At 35.5% G+C, this 10,549-nt stretch overlaps 1 long non-coding RNA gene across 1 annotated transcript; it reads right to left on the reverse strand.

Moving 5' to 3' along the window:
- Positions 1 to 1,965: 1,965 nt before the first annotated feature.
- Positions 1,966 to 3,247, reverse strand: LOC110896544. The gene is made up of 3 exons (XR_002567977.2): positions 3,101 to 3,247; positions 2,867 to 2,970; positions 1,966 to 2,460 (listed from the first exon to the last, which is right to left on the reverse strand). It is a non-coding gene; the product is annotated as an uncharacterized LOC110896544 (long non-coding RNA).
- Positions 3,248 to 10,549: the final 7,302 nt, after the last annotated feature.

Raw genomic sequence — 10,549 nt, forward strand, 5'->3', positions numbered from 1 at the left:
AACCGATCAGTTAAGTCGGCTGATCGAACAGACTGTTCGATCGATCGACCTGAAAGGTAAGAACACTTCAGTGTTCTCAAATGCTACAACGAAAACTTCAAAAGTTCAACCATCATACACAAACACATCCTTCTCAAAGGAAGAAACAATCCACTCGAATGGTCCAGCCGATCGAGCCTACCGGCCGATCGAACAGGACAGTTCAAACGGACTTTCAAACCGAACGAACAGCCCGTTCGATCGAACCTGCTGTTCGATCGACCAGGCTATTCGATCCATTTACACACGTTTGCATTTCAGCTTTACTCATCGTTATGCTATCGAATTATTCAGGCTAACCCTACTCTCAGCGCTCCCTTCAATCCATAATCAACCACTGTGAGTATACTCGAATCCCTTTTTGCTTTAGCACTTTTGGGTGTTACATACGTTACTTATCAAAACCACAATAGAACACATTATTCAAACTATTTGAGCGCTAACCGATTGCATGTATTACGTGACTAAATGTATGCTTGTTGTTATGTTTACACGTGGAATGCTGTCTACCTGCCTTAGCAACATAGTACTATAGTTTGGACTCCGCACCCGTTCTCACGAGGGTTGTTAAGGATAATTACTTGCATGGATTACGGTGGTAATCATGTATTGCGAACTGTCTCGGACAGTCAACCCGCAGTCGTTGGTATCGATAGATCCATGTCGATAATTAACATGCATCATTTCCCTTTGTGTACGTGCTAGTTATGCGTAAACTATTCGAACTCTATATGCTATTATCAAACTTGTATGCTCACCTTTACATTTATGTATTGACTTTATTTTAACGTATGTGACAGGTGTTTAAGATATTTGCTTGCTAGGGAAGTGAAGCTAGAATAAAGCTTTAGAGGCCCCCAACAAATAGTTGTCTGTCAGGAGCAAGTAACTAGGGCATACTTGTCTGTAGATCTTGTCAGGCTGGGTCTTAGGAGCATTGGACAATATTTATTTATGTTAAATCTGAGTTGTCGGAACAGAATTACTTGTTTGGATGATTATCTGTAATAATGTATTTGTTTATTCGGGATACGGTATGGGACGTATCTATAACTGGATTTTATGAATAGTTGTTGTGGAAACTTCTGAACAATCTGTTTCGCTCAGTGTCATGCCCCGATGATTCCGCCATCGGTTGGGGTGTGACATCAATAATCCTAAGTTAATCGTCTTTGCCTAGGTTTAAACCTGTGACCTCATCTCTAAGAGGCATATGTCACCAAGTGGGCTTGTGGCTATACACTACAAAAAAAATGACTTTTGGGGACTGAAAAATCAGTATCTGATGCATAAGAATCAGTCCCTAATGGTTATCAAGGACTGATTTGCCAGTCCCCACCCAGTCCCGGATACCTAGTACTAGATACTGGTTTTAACAACTAAGAATCAGTCCCTATTATATGACACCAAACAGGACTAATAGTCAGTCTCAGATACATAAAAATTCAGTCCTAAACTTACCTCCCGGTACCACGTCATTTCAGTCCCTGATGCATTTCTTCCATGACTAAAAAATTAGTCTCGGATACTACTATAGTTTAGTCCCAGGTGTATTACTTTAAGGACTGAAAATCGGTCCTATAAACATGTCTGTATTGTCCCTAATAAGTTTTGTTAAGTTCGTGATTCCATGTCAAATCAGTATCCAATAAGATGTTTTAGAGACTAAAAATTAGTCTCAAGTACGACATGATTTCGGTCCTTAATATGCTTCTTTTAAGTACTAAAAATTAGTCTCACGTACTATCTTATTTTAGTACTTAATATGTACTTTTAGGGACTAATAATCAGTTTAAGATAACAAATATATTCTATGACTAAAAGGTAGTCGCCGATAGAATTTATAGTTTTATATATTAAACCATTCTCATTAACACAACATTAATATTATTCGTCAAAATGATTCTAGTTTTCTTAAACTCACAATAAACTCAAGCATTAATGTCATTAATGTCATTAATGTCACAATAACACCAGTTCATCACTTCTGAAATTTAGAAGAGTATTAGAGAAAAAAAGTAATAAACGTCTTAACTAACTGCCTTTAACTAACTGCCTAGATAGTGTTGTCACTTTCGTTGTGTAGTCCATTCAAACCATCATCTTCACCAGCATCATTTGTAGATATTGTGCTCTCGAAATCTGGATATTTTCGGCTCAAGAACACTGTCACTCTTTCGTAATTTTCGTTACTCTGTTTCAATTCCTCCTTGAGTTCAGTAACCTCATTTCTCAAATCTTCGTTCTCAGTTGAATCTCGTTGAGATGATTCGACTGCCGATTTCATCCAGTTATCTTTTTTCCTTAACATAGGACCAACACCTACCTCCCATGCTGATTGTATTGTTTTAGCCCTGCCACATACACTTTTGATGGCTTTTCTCTCCACGTGGTGTTCCATAGCAGTAGTAACGATGGTTCCTACAAATGGTTTCATAAATATATTTAATATGATTCCATTACCAACGTCGTCTTCTTCATTCCTTTTAAACAATACGTAAACTGTTTAACTGGTTATTCAAAGTTTTAGTTGATTTGAACATTATAATAAGATGTGTATTAACTGTTGGAATTCTTCTTCAATATGGAACATGAATTTACATGTATGTACAGAAACTATACACTCCATTTACCATAGCATTAGATTTAGTTAAATGAAAGTTATGATTCCCAGTTATATTTCATCTTCTTTGTTATAAACCAAACCAAAACTAAACCCACTGTTAACATGTTCTATACTTATGGTAATTATCAAAATGCTTGAAATTCTATTAGATTCTTGTGTAATGAAATAAAAAAAAAACGAAAGGAAACAAGAAAATTATACCGAAACGAACGAAGAGAGGACTTCGATGTTTTCCGGCGACGCCTGGATTCTCCGGTTTGTTCTCCAATCTCCGGCGGCTCCGACGTGTTCCAATGAGTTCCGTTCTTCATATTAAAAAAAACACAACGAACAGAATCAATAGTTTTTGTTTTATTTCGCTTCTATGATATCGACAGTTTAACAAGAAGGTAAAACAAGAGTAGATCGAAACGAAGTAAAGGAAAGAATCGATACCTAGACGTTGATTGGAAAGTTCCGTCGAACCCTGTATGGCTCTGGTCGTCTTCTCAGTTTTCGGCGATGTTACGAGTTTCTCCGGCAAGTGCAGGTTATGTAAAAAAAAATGTTATGATGGTATGAGGGAGTGGAACCGTGATGATGGTTCGGTTTTGTAGTGTAAATATGGAAACATTATATTTCGATCACAAAAGAAAACGCGGAATTAAGAATCAATCCCGATAAATCAGCGATCAATCAAGGAGAAAAGAAAAGGAATTGGTGGTTGTCCACTTTCTGTTTTGGCGGCAATGATTGGAAAAGGAAAGACAAAACAAATAGTGGTTAAATATACAAGGGTCTGTTACTTTGAATAATGTGAAGACGGCGGTGGACTGGTTTTGTGCGCGATGTTAGTGTGGGGCTACTGGGGTTCGAAACCCGCCCCACGCTTTCTTTTCTTTTATTTTTCACTTCTCAAATATGTTTCCTTAATGACAAGTCAGTCTCTCCTCTTTTGCTAACTGCGTTATTATAACTAACATTAAATCTAGCTAGTTTATATTGAAGGTTTTAAAATGTTACAACTTAACCCCTTAACTTATATTAACGGGACTAACTTGGTTATTAACTTTAGTTAACTTAATTACCAGCTAACTAGGTTAGTTTAAACTAACTTTAAAACCATAACGAGGCTAACTAGGTTATTATTTTTAAATAAAGATATAAAGAATAAAACTTTTAATTTATTATTTTAGTTATTTAAACACTAAATAAATAACCAAAAATTCAAAGCGGGTCGGATTTTTTTTTTAGGGAATCCATTTTGACGGATGTTACAGTCTTCCCTACTTTAGGAAATTTCTTTTCTTAAACTAAATACTAGTGAAGCTCGGGTGTAAACAAGCCGAGCCGAGCCTAAACTTAACTATGATGGAGCCTGATAAGTGAAGCTCGGGTTGGGCTTCTTTATAAAAAAATTTTTTTTTCTTAAACTAAATACTAGTCCATAATGTAGTATGTTACAATAAATATGAGGACTAATTTTGAGTTCGTAATTTCTTCGTTAAAATACAATGATTTGTATCGATTATTAGAGACTAATTATCGGTCACTGTTTCTTATGTCTGTATAAAACTTTGGAGACTGAAAATCAGTTCCTAATAAGTTTTCGAAAAGTTTTAACATATTTGGACACTGAAAATTAGTCACCAATCATTTCCTATATAAAAAGGTATTAAAAACTGAATATCAGTCCCTAATTATGGTTGTCTTGAAAATATTAATAACTTATATTCAGTCCCTAATATGTTCCATCTATATTGGAGACAAAATATTAGTCTCTAACATAGATGTGTCATTTTTCATTATAGAGGGAACATATTTGAGACAAAAATTTACTAGTCAATAATCGTCCTTCCAAAACGCTATACCATGCAAACATATTTGCGACTGAAATTCAGTCTCAATTAAGGTGTTTAGATATTAGAGACTGATTTCTAGTAACTAATATATGGTGCATAGAAATCAGTCCCTAATATTATCAGTGACTGACAAATCAGTCTCAAATATTACGTATTGGAGACTGATATATCAGTCCCTAATAATTTAGTATCTAATGGTCACTTTTCTTGTAGTGATAGTTATATAATTCTCAGTGTAGTATGACAATAGGTTGAGGAATTAGGTACAATATAAAAAACTTAATTCATCCTTGTATTAGTTCCCATTTATATTACTTCATCAATACACATATATGTATCTTACGTATAGTAAGACTTGCTGTAGTGGGGCGGTATGGCTGTAAACGAACCGAACGAACACGAACATGGGCTTGTTCATGTTCGTTCGTTAAGGAAATAAATGTGTTCACGAACGGTTCATGAACACTTACCGAACGAGATTTTATGTTCATGTTCGTTCATTAAGGGAAATGAGCGTGTTCGCGAACGGTTCACGAACACAAATAAATTTGGCGAACGCGGCGAATGATAAAGAATAGATGGCCCAGAGAGTACCACTCGAACTTGAATCCCTTATTGTGGAACGGAGGTCGATCGTATTCACCGATGTAATAATGAGAAATGAAAGGGAAATGATGCATAAACAAAGTGAAAGTGGGTTTCCTAGTTCATTGTTAGGGTAATAAAATAAATAAAAGATTAATAATATAAAAAGTATAAATAAAATATAAGAAAGTACAAAGATCTTCAATTAAAACATAAACATATGAACATAAACGAACGTAAATCAACGAATGTTCACGAACACCTTACCGAACGTTCACAAACACAATCGAACGAACGAGACCTCTGTTCATGTTCGTTCATTTAACTAATCGAACAAAATTTCTTGTTCATGTTCGTTAGTTTATTAAACGAACAAACATAAACGAACTTCCCGCCGAACGGTTCACGAACTGTTCGCTGAACGTTCAGTTCGTTTACAGCCCTATGGGGCGGTATGCAGCCCCATAGCGCCGTATGGCGCCGCTGCACACCGCGACGAAGGGCGTCATGCCCATAAAATTTTCAAAGGCGCGATCTCCATAGCGGCGTTATTGTTTGAAGATTTTGTTTTTTTTACCGTTACCAACGGTCATAAATGTAAAAAAAATTCAATTATTTTTCAAACTTTCCTTTAAATAATACCCCTTTCCTATATTTTTAAATCTACACACACTCAAACACTCTTTCTCTCTACCATTTTTTTAAAAATCCACAAATTTTTTATACAATGCATCCATTCAACTGTGGCTTCATTACTCCCCGATCAAATGCGGACCCAAACCAAAGTGGTAATCCTACTCGCCCCGTGTCGCCGGTTCCCACTCGACCCAACCCTTTCGGCTCCTGTTTTCTCGATTACAATCAACAAAATCCCGGGTTCATGAATCTTTTGAAGCAACCGCTATCATGGGACCCGAATCTCTACGGGTGGAACCCGAATCAAAACACCGATGGAATGGAGTCGTCTCAAGCGTTCGGGTCGGCTCAAGCTTTCGGCTCCCCACTACACGAACCCGATGTTGTTCCGGAAACACAACCCGAAGTAGTAGAGACGCAAAAGGGAAAAGGAAAACGGCCACATAAAAAGAAAGCGAAAACCACCACCCGAGCGAAAAGAAATGTGATATCGTGGGAGTCCGATGAGGAGTATGCGTTAACCCGCACTTGGATCGATGTGTCGGAGGACCCGGTTATAGGTATTTTTTTAAATTCCTTTATTTTTTATGTTTTTTTTTCGTTTTTTTTTTCTGTTTTTTTCTGTAATTTTTTCTGTTTTTTGCAGTTTTTTTATTTATTTTCTGTTTTTATTTATTTTTCAATTTATAAATTCTGTTTTTAATTATTTTCTGTTTTTATTTATTTTCAGTTTTTTTAATTAATTTTCCGTTTTTATATATTCTGTTTTTATTTTAGTTTTTTTTTAATTTTAGACTAATTAATTATATCTTTTTTTGTAGCAAACAATCAAAGTAAATCCGTTTTTAAGGCCGAATACGAGATCTTTTTTTCGATCTCATGGGTAAAGGAGACGAATACCGCCCACCGGACTCGATATCGGGCAAGTGGACCGATATCAACAAAAAATGCAGGAACTTTCAAACCGTGTACCAACACAATTTTGCCGGATGGAAAAGTGGAAGCAAGGACGAGGACATTACGCAAGCGGTGTTGGTCAATGCTAATGGTCATTTCCCGTACCTAAGGTGTTGGCAAATCCTTCGCCATAGCCCCAAATGGGCCAACATCTCAACTCCGAGTGGTCGGTCGGAAAATAAACAGCCGTCAAAGAGGTCCAAAACAAACGAGTCGGGTGAACCCGAAACGCCTACCTCGGACGCTCGAAACACCGAGGTGAACGAGGATATTCCGGATGACGAGCCGGTGGAAGAGCTACCAAGACCGCCCGGAAGAAGAAGCCGAGCGAAAAAGCCCGAGTCCTCGTCGATGTCGATGGGAACGGAAATGAGTAACGTATTTTCGGAGATAAACAAGCGACTTCAAGACATACACGAACTCGGTACTAAACGTATGGAGCTGTAAACGAACCGAACGAACACGAACAAGGCCACGTTCGTGTTCGTTCGTTAAGGAACAAGCTTGTTCATGAACTGTTCACGAACGCTTACCGAACGAGATTTCTTATTCGTGTTCGTTCATTAAGGAAACGAACATGTTCGTGAACTGTTCACGAACACTTACCATATGCTAATGAACTCTAAGAAATGTTTATGAACATAAATGAACACAAATGACGTTTATGAACACAATATTCATTTTAGAATAAAATCCGCATTTTCATCACAAACATTACGAAGAATCCACAAAAAAATAAATAAACACTTAACATAATTATCCTAACAGAGTTGGCGTGATTATCAAAAAATGATAAACACAAAATTAAGAGTTTGTTAAGCCTTAACACAAACTAAAATTGAAATAGTGAAATAAGTGATATTGTGAGAGGCATATAAGATAACTAGGGTTTCAAAATTTTAAAAACTAGAAATAATAAAACAAAATACAACATATAAAAACCTTTAACGAACTAACACAAATAAATATTAAAAAGCAAACATAAATGAACTCATTACCGAACGCTCACGAACATAAACACACACATTACCGAACGTTCACGAACATAAACGAACGAACGCAACCTCTGTTCATGTTCGTCCGTTTAACTTAACGAACGAAATTTCTTGTTCGTGTTCGTTCATTTACTAAACGAACGAACATAAACGAACTTCCTGCCGAACGGTTCACGAACTGTTCGCTGAACGTTCGGTTCGTTTACAGCCCTATATGGAGGAGAACCGCGAAGTTACGGAGATTATGCGGGATTGACAATGGGCTCACGACTTTGACTTCTACTCGAAACCGCACGACCACTTAACGGGAAAAGCGTTGAAGGTGGCGTTGGCACAAAAGGAGCGGATAGAAAAAAAATATAACCTTTGATTGTGTAATTTTTTTTTATTCTAGTTTAATGTTTTTTATTGTTTTTTATTTTACTGTACTCTTTTTTTTATTTAATGAAATGATTTTTATTTTTAAAAAACTTAGAAATTAATTAAAAAATGAAAATTAAAATAATTAAGTAATGAAGACAAAGGGGCTTTATGATTATGGTCTCAACTTGCATAACGCTCCATAAAGCCCCTTGATGACATAGCATGCCACATGTCGCATAACGCCCCCAAAAGGGCCTTATTACTACGGATGGCCTAAAAATTGATTTGCCTACATGTATTTTGCTTACGTTATGTAAATTTCCGTTCATCTTGATTGTTGGTTTGTTTTTATTTCTTTGGTGACAGCAGCAAATGGTCCTATTTTTCATTAGTTATGGCATAGTAAATGGCACCCGCATGTTTTCTGTGTTGAACACCAGTTAAGTAGACCCAACGAAATGAAAATATTAAATTACAAAAATGAATAATGGTCTGTGTGACACAGAACTTTTCTTTCGATAGAATACAGAAACAGAACTTTCAAATTTTAGTGGCAAGAGGATGACCAACTGTTTGTCTCATTGTCTGATATGGATTATGGATATTCATAGTTGTTTTTATTCTCTAGTATTTTATTCCCTGTAATGGATGACGCTGAATTGTTGGTAGAGATCGCAGAAAAGAACAAGAAAATCAGAAATTGTTCCTAGAAATTGACGTAAAAACTGGATGGAAATTGCAGTTTTCTACCGGAAATCGTATTAAACTTACAAGTACAGGATTAGACTTACTGTAAAAAAATTACAAGTACATGATTAGGTGATACATGATCCAATTATACGAAAACATATAGTTATTTTCTAGAACTACATACCTGATACATGTGCCCGAAATTTTCTTATTTTTATTATTGTTTTCTATTAATCATAGTCTAGTAATGGTTTATATTAATAGGTTCACTAGGTTATAACCCGCGAATACTCGCGGATCGAAAATTTAATTTGCATTAATCGAATTGTCACTAAATAAAATAAAAACACATGCTTTCAAAGGTTTTTGATGAACACGTTTGAGAGATAGAGAGAGAATGAACGAATTCGTGAGTTCTTAATGTTATTGTTATTAAGTGTTTAAATAAATAAGTTAAAATTTGATGTCGATACTATGCGGTACCAATGTTGAAATTAAAAGACATGTTTTCAAACGTAATTTGCCGTAAAATAACACTTTTTTTCCATGGGTGTCTCCTTCCTTTTCTTTACATGTGCACCCTTATGCTCCAAGTAAGATGTACACTGAATTTACTACTTTTTTACTCGCTCCTTCTTCACATACACACTGATTCAACTTGATCATAAAATAATTTGACTACTTAACTTTAGTGCTTCATCATTGTTCTTATAACAGAGAAAGCAATATTAAGTAGGGGTAAAAACAACTAAAGCAAAAACCAACGATTGTATTACCATGATCAGTTCCAAAACCCCAAACATTACAACCAACGATTTTATCACCATGATCAGTTCCAAAACACAAATCGAAACACTCCCTCTACCGAAAGCAAAAACAAAGTTACAAAACATCAATATTGTATCTGTGTGTTGAAATGGTTGGAGGGTTTAGCTCAATTGTGAGCAATGGGGTCACTCATTTGAGGGAAATTATATCTGAGTACAATCAAGACCAGCCAATGGAAAGTCATTTACATCAAAAGTCATTGAAATGGTTGGGAGGGCTCCACAAGGGTGTCATGACCTACCAAATAAGTAACCAGTTAAAACCATGTTGTCATGAAAATTAATAATCTAATCATTCAGCTATTTGAATCCGATTCATGTACCATTTATTATGGAAAGCAAAAAAAAACACCCAAATACAAAAATAGATAATTATGTCCCATGACTTGTATCGTAAAATTGTTTATTAAGATTAAAAAAACAATCAAGAAAATATATGGTTATTTTCTCATATAAGATGCAAGTGCAGCTTTCTTAAAGAATGTTAAAACACTTTTATCAACCATAATATCAACGTACATGATCAAATAGAATGTTATTTCAAAACCAACTTACACTGTAAGAGGTGTATAGCCATAACCACCACCAGCACCACTATTATAACCCTCATACTCCACCCCAGCTGAAACTTATAGAGATTATTAGTGTCTACCTATTATTCCCATAAATCAGTTAAATTATACTATGATGCTTAAAAATGATTTAATTAATGAGTTCTTAGGTTAAATAACTTACCAATCAGTTCAGTAGCACAATAATAGATGAATATATCTTCAGTCGAATTGACATGCCCCTTAGTTCTCAATTAAAGCCGACAAAGCAGGTCATTTCCTCGATAAAAAAACCATTGAATCTTATAGTAGTATACTTAAAATCATATGAACAAAACACTTCATGAGTTGAAGATGCTTACCATATTAGTTTCTCTACGTTCCCTATTGATGATGATTAACTAAATTTCTATATTTAATATTTTACTTAATTAAACTT

Source organism: Helianthus annuus, chromosome 12 (assembly GCF_002127325.2).
Source record: "Helianthus annuus cultivar XRQ/B chromosome 12, HanXRQr2.0-SUNRISE, whole genome shotgun sequence".
In the NCBI taxonomy this organism is placed as follows: Eukaryota; Viridiplantae; Streptophyta; class Magnoliopsida; order Asterales; family Asteraceae; genus Helianthus; species Helianthus annuus.